This window comes from Fragaria vesca, linkage group LG1 (assembly GCF_000184155.1).
Source record: "Fragaria vesca subsp. vesca linkage group LG1, FraVesHawaii_1.0, whole genome shotgun sequence".
Taxonomy (NCBI): domain Eukaryota; kingdom Viridiplantae; phylum Streptophyta; class Magnoliopsida; order Rosales; family Rosaceae; genus Fragaria; species Fragaria vesca.
In genome coordinates this window covers 1,822,062-1,835,006 of record NC_020491.1, presented here as the reverse complement: position 1 = coordinate 1,835,006, position 12,945 = coordinate 1,822,062, and the positions used below count along the sequence as shown (strand labels likewise).

At 38.9% G+C, this 12,945-nt stretch overlaps 1 pseudogene; it reads left to right on the top strand.

Annotated features, from left to right (window-relative positions):
* Positions 1-12,945, top strand: part of LOC101300287 — a 28,949-nt pseudogene that overhangs the window by 7,066 nt on the left and 8,938 nt on the right.

The following is a 12,945-nucleotide window of genomic DNA, read 5'->3' as shown; positions in this document are numbered from 1 at the left end:
TACTTTTGAGCCATGTTTTGAATTGAAGTTTACGATTTATGATCAATGATTTTAGGTTTTATGCCGTGAGTTTTATGTCCTATGTACTTTAAGTATTTTCGGTGTATTCTTCTATTTTCATGTGTAATTGATACAAGTAGTTGATGTTGCATATGTTAATCATCCAAGGTTCGACTTTGATACAAGTAAGTTGATAAGTTGCATTGTCTTTGTTATTTCACCGATTTTCTACCTATGTTTGATTTGGACTTGTGCTTAAACACATCGATTCTTTATGTGATACGTAATTGCATGATTAGTTTATGTGTGTGACCTATAAGTAGAGCACGTAGCCGAGCTTTGTTTGTGTCACGATGTTGAATGAAACCCGTAGTCTAATTCAAAGTATGTCTATGTCATAGGAACCACGTAGGAACTTATGTGCATATCAAATTTAGGTTGTGTATTTGCTCACGGTGTGGACTTAATTGAGATTAGAGATCGTCTTCTTTGTTCTTGCATGGTTGTTTGGTTGTGTTTGCATGATTGTTGGTTGATCACATGTAAATATGTATAGAGGTAATTTAGGATTTATTTCCAATGTCTATTCCGAAATCATCAAACCTTTAAACCCTATATGCTTATTTCGACATTTATATTAGGTTAGTGGATCTACCCTGTAGTTGGATCCCCGGTTTAGAACGATCCCTGCTTGCTTTATACTACGATTGATTTGTTGACAGGGTTAATTGATGCGTGTGCAAATACGTCTTATCAGTAACCAAGTACTATAGGATATCAAACACTCTTAAACTAAACCTTAGTCCAAGGAATGACAACCTTCTAAGGTCATCCAATTTAACAACCCAAAACTAAAATCCGAAGGTTTGCCCAAGGTGGGCCACTCTTCTTCAAGACCTTCCAAGGTCCTCGATCACCCAAAACTACACCTCCTGCAACTGCCAAAAACGGCTCCTACATTCCAAATCACAAACTCAACAACCTCACACAAGCCTAAGCTTAAACTTAAAGTCCTAACATGTAAACCTTGCTCACAACCTAGAAATTCTACATCTCAACAAGCTCACAACAACAAGAGCTAGCTAAAACATGACAACCTAAGCCACAACCACTGCCAAACGCGCTGCCACGTGCCGCCACAGGCGGCGGCGAGTGGGCCCCATGCGCCACCATAAACTTTTGAATTTGAGAAAACTCTCAACATCAATGTTGAAGCTTGAAGCAAGGGGAACAACTTTCATATCTGAGGCTTAAACCAATTTTGGCTGGAACCGGTCGGAAACTTCCCCGAAAACAGTAAACCTGAAATCAAACCCAAACCTGCAAATCCGGCGCCCAAACTAGCTCTTTAGGTCACCAAAGAGGCATGAACATCCCTAGAAGAGAGAGGGGAGCAAGACTCACCTAAACTTGGCCGGAATCAGCGTCGAAATCACCGGCTTTCCGACGGGACAGCAGCAGCTCTGCCGCTTCGTGGCGGCTTCAAGGCGGCGAGACGGCGGGTGAGACTGCTCCAGAAATGGAGAAGGCAGCTGTGGGAGTCGAACGGGACCGGTGGCGTCTGGTTTGGTGGCAGGATGAGGGAGAACTCGGCTGGAGAAGGTGAGAGTTCGGGGGAGCTCGGGAGAGAGAAGAGAGAGAAGAGAGTGAGCTACCTTTAGTGTCATACCCCGGTTCTTAAGTTATTTTACGGTTATTTATTTTAGTATTATTTTGGTCTTTTACCGTTTTAAGTAATCGTTTACTATTTTAAGACTCCAAAAGTTGACTTTTTCTTCCGTTTGGAATTTGGGAAAACTTCCTTCATGAAAGTCGTAGAGGATGTTAATACGAGTTCGTAGACATGCTATGCGTTAAATTCAAAGTTTGCATGAGAAAGTTATCAATTAAAAGGGTAAACATTAGTTGGTAAGGGGTATATTTTTATTGGGTTTTATTTTATGGGTGTTTTAAGTGTTGGACCGGGTGTGGAGAAGCCCAACACCCACATTCTCTTTCTCTCTCTCTTCTCTCTCTCTCCCGAGCCTTCCTCGAGCTCTCTCTCCTGCCAGAAACTTTCCCAGCATCGTCCGCCGTTGTCCGGCCACGTCCGGCCACCAGAGACCACCGCACCGGTCCCAAACGGTGGGCCGTCGACCCAGCTCTCTTCTTGGACTGGTGGGAGCCGCCCTAGCGCCGCCGTGAGGGAGGAAGAGCTATCGGAAGCTCCGGCTACGTGGTGGAGTCTCGACGCCGGAACTCGTTCCTCCGGCCACCATCTCCGGTGATTTTAGTCCCATTTGGAAGTGCTCTCCGTGTGTAACATTTCCATAGAAGGTAATGATCCAATTCGAAGTGTGTAGGAGGATTTTCGGGCTAGGGTTTGAATTGGGGGATTTTTGGATGTTTTGATTCAATTACCCTAGTTAAGCTTAGAATTGGACTAAGTGTTAGTTATGAAAGTTGTTGTGCTTGATGAGAGGATTATTTTGTTAAATTTTGGGAGGCAATGGACGCCGCCGGAGTACGGCTGCCCGCGGAGCAGGCGGCGGCGCCGCCACTTGGAGGTTGTTTTTCAGGTTTTTGGGTTTGTTATAATGAGAGGAGTCTAATGAAGTATAGTTTGGAATTTTTGGAGGAGTTTTGATAAGGTTTGGGATTTTTAAAAAATTAAGGATTTTGCCGGTTATTAGAATGAAAATCCGGCCGTTGGATTTCCTTGGTATTTATTATAGAATGTTAGAATTGATGAATTAAGGTTGCGGTGGAGTTTGGTGTGAATCCGGCGAGTTTAACCCTATTAAGAGTAGTGGGTTCAACGGAAAAGAGTTAGATGTTTTTATTTACGTATTTATTTTCTGGAATTGAAGTTTGGTTCTAAGCATGGTTATTGTGCAAGGATGCAAAGGGAACCTCGCTTGAGTGGCGATGCGGTTATCGTCGGGCTTATGCCTAAATTTGTGAGTGGACATTTTGGGTTTAAATAAATTTGCATGCAAGATTTTATAATTTGTTAATTTATTTTCCGAGCTTATATTATAATTTCGGCTTATGAAATGATCTTGGAAAGTATTTGAGATTGAAGCATTTATTAATTATGAGTCATGATTTATGGATTTGAGCTCGGATTACTAATTTGATATTTGAGTTTGGATATTTTTATAAATTCCGGATTTCATTAAAATGGTTTTATTGGTGGACTTTGAGATTTATAAAAGATTTCCGAAAATGGGATTTTCGGTAGTTTGCTATTTTTAATTTTCGAAATTATTGGTGGCCGGAATATCGATCTTGACCTTGAGAATGTTTTAACGAGTATTTTGGTTTGAGATATTAATTATGATTTTTACTGGTTAATTAAATCTCGCTTATGATATGGTTTTGAGAATATTTTGACGTGTGAGACACGTCATTGAGTTTATTATAATTTCTTATGATGATTTTTAAGTACGGTTGGGAACCATACCATTCGTATGATCTTGGGGAAGTTTCATGGATTAAAAGATTCTTGTATGATTTTAGTCACCATAATATAGGGTCGCTTTTATATTGATTATTGCTAACTAACCTTATTAGCGGTCCTCATCATATGTGAGTCGTATTATAGCCTTATTAGCGGTCCTCTTCATATGTGAGTAGAGCGCGTAGCGTGGGATGCTATATTAGCCTGGGAGGCAACCGATCGGTATTTATATTTATTAGTTAGCTAGCCGTTATTAGCGGTCCTCACTATAAATGAGTAGAGCGCTTAGCGTGGGACGCTATTATAGCCTGGGAGGCACCGACCCGAGCCTATGAGGCTCCTTTTCATGGTGATAACTCTTCCCCTTATTTTATTCTTCTCAAATATATATTTGATCAACCAGCGGGGCTGGTTTATCTCTTTTTACGAGATTTCTTTATTTGATTTAACCAGCGGGGCTGGTTTGTCCATTCTTATGGGTTTATGGATTTAAGTTATATGATTTATAAAATATTGCGTGCAGCTAAGTTTTTTAAGTTGAAATGTGGGAAAGTATTTAAATTGAGTATTTGTTAAATTATTTAAATTATTCTGTCCACTCACTCTAACGTTTTTAAATTACTTTCCCCTGGGCCCTTTGGTTTTAAATGCCCAGTTTGCAGGCTAAGTATAATTGAGGTCGAGCGTACATGGAATCGAGGCATAGTCAGAGGCTGCTTCGGCTTAATCTTTATTCATTATTATTCTTTCAGTATTAGATATGCTCTGATAACCAGTTAGTGATTTAATGTTGTCTTTGTTATTGGTTGTGGAATTCCAGAAGTTTAGCTTTTGATTTATTGGGAGATGTGATGATCTTGGGGAGCAGGAAGGCTCCAGGTGTTGAGGATGGATGTGTGGTTATAGAAGTGTTAAGTTGGATTTTTCAGGTAAGGGTTGTCCATTTTCAAGGAAGGTTATGCCAAATTTTCGGTAAACTTTCCTTGGAGGTGGTCCCCGCAGGATTTACTTCGGGTTTCAGGGTGAAATTCGGGGTGGGTCTTGACAGTGTGCTTGTGTTTTTCGTCGACATCTTGATCTATAGTCCATCCCTTGACTCTCACCTATGACTTTTGGAGTTGGTGTTTGAAAAAATGAGACAACACTCTCTGTGCATCAAGGAAAGCAAGTGTTGTTTTGGAGCTGCTCAAGTGGAATTTTTGGGACATGTTGTATCACATGAGGGAGTTGTTGTGGACCCTTCAAAGATTGAGTGTGTTAAGAACTGGCCCTTACCAAACACTCTAAAGGCTTTGAGAGGTTTCCTTGGACTAGCTGGTTACTACAGAAAATTTGTTATACACTTTGCAAACATTGCCAAACCACCTACTAATATGTTGAAGAAGGAAGGCTTCAAGTGGACAAACCTTGCAGTTCAGGCATTTGAGAAACTGAAGGCAGCCCTCATGTCTACTCTTGTGTTGGCTACACCAGATTTTTCCAAAGAATTCAACATTGAATGTGATGCTTTGGATGTAGGTGTAGGAGAAATGCTCTCTCAGTGTGGTCATCCTATTGCATACATGAGGTAAGGTGTTATCCCAAAGACATTTAGCTTTGTCAGTTTATGACAAGGAGATGTTGGCTGTGGTGACAACTATACAACATTGGCGACCCTATCTCCTTGAACAACATTTTACCATCCACACTGGCCAAAAGACAATCGAGCACTTCCTCAAACAAAGAATCACCTCCTCAGCTCAACAAAAGTGGTTAATCAAGCTGGTAGGATATGACTACACTATTTAGTACAAGATGGGAAAGAACAATGCTTTGAACAATACTTCAACCAATTGATGTGCCAGAGAAAGCTTGGAGTATCATAGATGGATTGCCAAAGTCAGAAGGCAAAACAGTCATATGGGTGGTCATTGATAAACTCACCAAGTGTTTGTTGCACAAGTGTTTGTTGTGAAAATCTTTCAACTGCATGGTGTACTAGACTCCATCATCTCTGACAGGGATCCCATCTTTATGAGCTTGTTTTGAGAAGCCTTCTTCTAACTGCAGGGAACAAAGTTGAACAGATCAACATCATACCATCCTCAGACAAATGGTCAGTCAAAACACCTCAATCGCACACTAGAGCAATATTTAAGGTATGTCATTGGAAACAAACCACATAACTAGGTGCATGTCTTAGCCTGGGCAAAATGGTGGTATAACACATCTTAACAATCAGCCCTTAAAATGACTCCCTTTGAGGCACTGTATGGATCCACCATCCATAGAACCATCTCACTTGGTTCTACTGTTATGGCTGAGGCTAATGCACAGCTTCTAGCAAGGGATGAACTTTTGGCTTTGGTGAAGAAAATTTGCAGGAAGCTCAACAAAGGATGAAAGCTCAGTATGATAAGCACCACCAAAACTTGACGTGCTCGTTACCAGGCTCACAATTTAAAAACCCTTTTGTTATCAGAATGCAGTATTGGCAAATAGGGTTCGATCAATCCGGGGACCTAAAGGGCACTCCTGCAGTCACGGTTACACTAAAGAATCAGTAATTATAAGTATTTACAAGTATTAATATACACATGGTACAATAGATAAAAGGGGGGGTTTTAAAGGTTTGTTCTACATTCCTACTAAAACAGAAAATAAAATATATACAAGTGATCGATTTCAAACACACACAAACATATAAAATCATGTAACAGATTGCTTCAATCTACATAACTTAAAATCACGCTAATCAAGAGTGATGAAACGAATTCAGAATTACACACCGTAGCGGTCATGCAACCTATAAAAATCTTCTTGAGTATCCTATGTTTGCCTTAGCGGTTTAACACATAAAATTCCATGCAATATGTCATGTTAATACTTAGCTCAACCATACAACATATAACATGAATCATTAAGTTCACAGAAGAATTCGAACATGTAAACTAGTTTATCTTAGCGCTTAAACAGTTCGCATACAACTCATGATCAAAACTTGACCCATTCCATGAATCTAAGCTTTCGCCACTTATTCAATCTGTGTTTGTCTTACCAGTTTAACATAGATTGATGGCACTACCAACCCTGCAGAAGTTAGTAATTCATAAACCGGATCACAAGTTTTCAACATCAAGAATGGCACGAAAATAAGTCAAGTAAATCTCATAAACAATTTAAAAACACAACTTTATAAATCTGATAATTAATATAACCATATTCTCAACAACAATCTCAATCCAAAACGCAGAAGTTCTAAAAATCTGACAAAAGAAAATACTACAGAAAAGAGAGATTGAGGCATTGTTACACTTTTTATTCTCCGAAGTGACGCTCTGAAGAACACCAAGGTAGACCAAGCTTCAATGGATGGAGGCTCTGCTGTCTTGGAACGAGAACAATGGAGAGAAGGCTATTATGAAGTTAGGGCAGAAGTTTGTGCGTGAGAAGTGATAGATAATGTCTTGCTCCTTTACTCCTTTTTATACTGTCTGGCCGAAACCCTAGGTCTTCTCCTAGCCCTTGATTAATTTCTGATCCAACGGTGGTGAATTATTGCTTTAAATCTTGAGTTAAAACTCCCCAGAATTCTCTGGAATGTCTGGTGCAGTAATTCATTGCATGAGGCTTGAATTGTAATATCCCGGAATTTTAGATACTAGTTTATATTTTTTTTATTCGGTTGACCTTTAGGTTGACTTTTTATTCATTGGGTTTCTCAAGAAACTTTCTTCACGGAAGTTGTAGAGCATGGCGATACGAGTTCGTAGACACGCGGCATGCATAAAATGGACTTCGTATGAAAAAGTTATGGTCAGAGGAAGTTAGTTTCCGAGATTGGAAAGTGTATAAGTAGAAAAATGTGTGTGGGAGTTGTTGTGGAACCCTAAATGTCAAGACCCACCCCGAATTTCACCCTGAAACCCGAAGTAAATCCTGCGGGGACCACCTCCAAGGAAAGTTTACCAAAAATTCGGCATAACCTCCCTTGAAAATGGACAACCCTTCCTAATAATACCTGCATACACTTCTAAAAATCCAAATTCAACCTTAAACTCCTGGAGCCTTTGTGCTCCTCCAAATCACAACATCTCTCAAATTATTTACTAACTTTAAAAAGAAAAACTCACAACCAACAACCACAGTTCAGAGCAACTCTATTTGAGAGGAAAGGAACTAGAAATATAAAAATGAGCGGAAGCTATACTATTGACTATGCCTCTTCTCCATGTACGCCCGACCTCAACTATGTTAACCTGCATACTGGGCATTTTTAAAACGAATGGCCCAAGGGAAAACATTTGAAAATGTTAGAGTGAGTGGACAAAAATGAATTTAATGAAAAATATTTATGTTTTCCCAATTTAAATTTCCATAGAAAATATGCTGCATGTGACAGCTCAAAAGCTCTCAACTCATCAATTGGCAATTACATAACTAACTCCGGCTAGTCTTCAAACTTAATAAAATAAAGCCTCTCAGGCTAAAATAATATATATATATGTATGTAGTTACACTCGTCAGACTCTTTATACGAATTCTATGAACAGAATAGAAAAATAGAAATTCATACAAGGTTACGACGTTTGCGTTGCGTCTAATGCTCACGTCGCGCCATAATAGAATTTTTCCTCATTATGATCGAAGAGGACGAGTGTATATACGTGTGAACTCCCTATATGAAAACCTATAAGAACCAGATAAGAAAGTAGTTTTCATATAGGGCTATGACGCTTGTGTCTAACACTCACATCACGCCATAATAGAATTTTACCTCAGCATGACGGACCAAGCACGTATGGCTAGCTAGCATTTATATACATACTATATTCATAAACATCCAATATACATATTCACCAAAAATCTCATTTTCGGTAACTCTCTAAAAGATGAAAATTGCCAAATATCAAAGAAAGTAATAAATTTCAGCAGAAAAAATAGCTGATCAACAATATAACGTATCGCATGCTTTTAATTAAAACAAAAGTCCACTCACAACTTCAGGCGTAAGCCCGACGAAATCCAATTCGCCACTCAAGTGAGGTCTCCTCAAATCCTGGCACAAAACCATGCTTAGGACCACACATCAATTTCAGAATAAATAATACTTAAAAAATATAACCCAAAACTCTTCCACCTAACCCACTACCCTTTCTAGGGTTAAGCTTATCGGATTCACGCCAAACTCTAACCACAGCCTTATTTCATTTATTTCAACATTCTAGAACAATAATAAGGAAAATCCAACGGTCGGATTCTACCTTATTAACCGCCAAATTCACCAATCTTTCAAAAATCCCTCAGCTAAATTAGAAGTGAGAGCCTATTCTTCAGCTAAATTAGGAGTGAGACCCTCCTACGCTAAATGACACAAAAGTGAACATTCTATTCTTACATCAAATTATGTAAATAGATACAACCAACTTGCAGACGCCTTTTTATGCTTTATGGTGTTGGTTGAAGTGTTAACACACTGGTCACTTGTTACACTATTATCTACTGCTTATGCTGCTTATACTTCTACGAGCTCACTACCCATTCTTTAAAAACGTTTATCGGGCTATAAGTTGAAGTGTCATGTACCCCATGTTCACACGCAATACGGTCTCACCGAGGCTACGACCAAGCAACTTTAGCTTGTCGCTCGAACATTATTGATGTGCACCAATCTTTCTATTGTGTCTTGAGGCTATCCAATATTTGCATGCAGCTTTACTATTCATCTACGACCCACCATCATTGAACAGCTTATGGCTGTGTACGAGGATTGACACGAAATTGCAATCCTTGAGCTCAAACAAGATTGAATCGGATCTCCAATCCTTGAGCTTAGCTAGATGTTATTTCTAGATGCCAAATCGCAATGCTATTGCGCACAATGATGGGTCATTTGAGATGAATAAGTTTAGGTTGGATATGAACCTCCACCTATAATGTTCATATGTAAAAACCTTTTCAAGCGATTTCATTCACCGCTAAATTACGGATTGTCACTTTGATGAGACAATATTCCCACCGTTAAAGGGAGATAAGACACAAGTGTTCAAGTGGAACGATGTGAATTGTCGTGGTTTGTCCCCACTAAGTCTCATCTTGATCCCAAATGCTTAAAGTGTTAAAGTGACTAGATCACATGCTGCAAATATGTCTGCAAGGATTGATGTCCTATCAAGAGGACATGGCTCGACCAAAAGGAGTTGGTCTTAACGCCATCAATATGGATGGTGATATGGTGATGCCATATAGTGGCAAAATTGGTGTCACAATGCCGTGTGGCTCCCCAAAAGGAGGGAGGCCCTTAGGTTCGATACTTTCTCGTACTAGGAAGAAAGCGAGCTTGGCACAACCTGATCCATTGATCAGTGATACTCAAATCCGTCTCATGAAATCTGAATTGTGATTATCATTGAGGGACGCCTCAATGTCAAATCCAATCCATATATAGATCTCTACAATCTCTACAAGTATTACACTAGTGTACATAAGGACGTGGGATAATAAGTCTACTATCGAACCACCCTTCGTTGATGGATATTAACTTAGTTGATTGGCCTAATGAAAAGATGCGATCCAGCATTAACAAAGAGATAGGTCCTTGGGTAGGTGATGTCGACACCGCAAACTAAAACCTATCAACTATGTCTTTATTAGATAGCGTAGTGAGAACAAGAGCTTAGACTCACCTTATGGCGCAAGGTCTCTCACTGACATGCACTGGGTCGACTACGATGAGATATGCTCTCGTAATGGATGTCATTGCACTCCACTACTTGTCAGTTTGGTAGTTTCCAAATAAATAAACATGCAGCCTATGAATGTGGTCATAATAACATCTCTATGGGATTAGAGATATACATGAAGATCTTAAACGAACTTCATTCATCTGAATCAAGTGGCTCTAGACCACAGGAGCATGCGTTTGCTAAAAGTATTGAAAGGCACATGGACTCGACTTGATTTGGAAGGGATATGGTGAATTATGCCTTTGAGTGTTCATTCAGGATTTACATGGACTCTTAATGAATCAAGAGATGCCAATATGTATCAACATCCGAAGTTAGAATGAAAAAGATCTTGGGAGGACACGGTCTCGATAAGGCACTCGATGACTGTATTAATGATGATTTTCCATTAATCGTCTTAGGCGCTCTAACGAAAGTGAGGCCTACATATACTCCAATAATTAGTCAAAGTCTTTACTCTAAAAAGATATCCATTGTTTTGTCTAAGAAAGATGACAAATATGTGTTAAGAGATGGAGTTCCCATCTAAGTACAATAAGACGCATCAATGTACTCAACACAATACGAAAGACTTGACGTCTCATTCGCTATGAAAAGTTGTAAAGCTAAGTGTAGCTATGTGCCCACGCAACACCAATGTAATGGCAGTAACTTCTTTTTCAATACTTAATGGTATGAAAGGTAGGCTTATTCTATCTCTACATATGAAAGACACATCAAAAGCGAAATCAGAATCTGCCAAGTTTTGTAGGTCAACTTCCACGTGACCTACAGGAAATCTCACTCACTGTAAAATGCTGAAATTGGTACCATTGGAAATTTCTATGTGTCTACTTTCCAGGGACATGAACCATTTGATCATAGCTATCATATTGAGTGAGATATGACCGTTTTCGTAAAGTAGGACGAATCTGTCCGAGAATCTGATTTTGGTAAAACAGTCAACTTCGACGGGACTTTGTGAACAGCTCCTGATGAACCAGAATGTGAGTAATATACGGTTGGAAAGCTAAATGAGTCTAGTTTCCAAAAACGTTTACAGTTCATTCATATGTATTTCCTAGAGGAAGTTACGGCTGTTCAAGTAACTGAAGGTCATGCTGCGAGGAAATCTGATTTCTTGCACGAACATATGTTTTGAGTTCACAAGTGGCCTTCTCCTCAAGATCTAAGTGTAAAAAATCATGTTTGAGGACAATACGACATGATCTAGTTAATCATTGTCCAATGCCACATTTGAAGACATGTTAAAGACCATTAACAAATTTAAGTTATTGAAATTTCCGTGATTAGTAAGAATCAGGAAAACCTCTATGATTGATGTAAATATCAGGGGAAGGTGCGAACTTCAGGGGGAGTCTAGCACATACATACATGTCACTATCAAATGTGAAGGGTGCGTTGTATTCTTTTTCTCCTACGATTAAGGTTTAGTTTTTTTCCCACAGGGTTTTTGTTCCTTGACGAGGTTTTTAACGAGGCGACATATTAGCACCACCGGCATACTAGCGCGTGGCACAAGGGGGAGTGTTCTAGGATATTCTGCATCCTTCTAGGATATTCCTTATGTGTGCATTGGCTTTTTGCCAACAAGTTATGTAATTAGAATAGGACTATGTATTCTTTATGATTACCATATTGGTACTTTGTAATTCCCTATATAAAGGGCTGCTATCAATGACTAAGATGATGATTCTCTATTCTCTTGCTATCTCTCTTTGTCTCTACTGTTTATACTTCATCATATATGTGGTTTGCTATACTTTTTTCGATTATTATGTTCTCTGGTAGTGGGATTTGGTCAGTGTTATAAGGTGTAATATTTTAATTTCAAGTTCACTTCAATCTAAAACAATGTGCTTTGATAAAAAATAAAAAATAAAAAATCTATGTTGAAGGAATTTACATTCTTATCTTTGATGATATGTCTTGACTGAATCCTCTCCTTATTAGACTGGAATATCTCTTAGATATTTATCCCTGATTTACAGGGATTCTCTATGTAATGCCTATATAAAGGCCAATCTATCAATGAATGAGTAGACCTTTATTCTCGTATTCACATACTCTTCATTACCTTATCATGCACTTTGTTCTAACCCTAGAGCCAATAACCCACCATTTGTTTTTCGAAACCCTAAAAGCCAAAAGAGCCTCTCGTATCCTCTGTCCAACCACTGCCACCGTCCGCTTGCTTCCCTGGCCGCTATTGTCCGACAACCTCCGGCAACAAATCTTTCGGCTGTCGTCTGCCATTGATTCTTGGCTTCCTTCGGCTTAACTTTTCAGCTTTTTCTTTCAAATTTTGAAAGTTTTTATAGCTTATATCTATATGGTGAATATGGCTAGCCATATATTTTGTTTTTCATGACATAACCGCGCGACGAATCACAACGGAATTACGCAAGCAACTTCGCTGCACGCACGTGAAATTAAGCTTGAAAAATTGCAAAGCAGCTCCTATAAACCCAGTTGATAGGAGCACAAAGTGCTACGATATTAACGTATTTCCTACCTTATTTAGTTATGTTATTCTCTTAACTTTGTCATTTTAAACATGTTTTGTGATTGTAAAGATAAAAGAGGGAAAAGTGAAAAAGGAAGTTAAAACCGGTGGATTAAGAAGGATAAGTCATTTAGGAAATTTTCCTGTTTTGATAAGGAGAAACTTTCCTATTTCATTATTGGGAAACTTTCCTATTTTGATTGGGGAAACTTACTAACTTTGAATCTTTCCTATTTTGACTTTCCTGAATTCTTTTGGAAACTTTCTTTCCT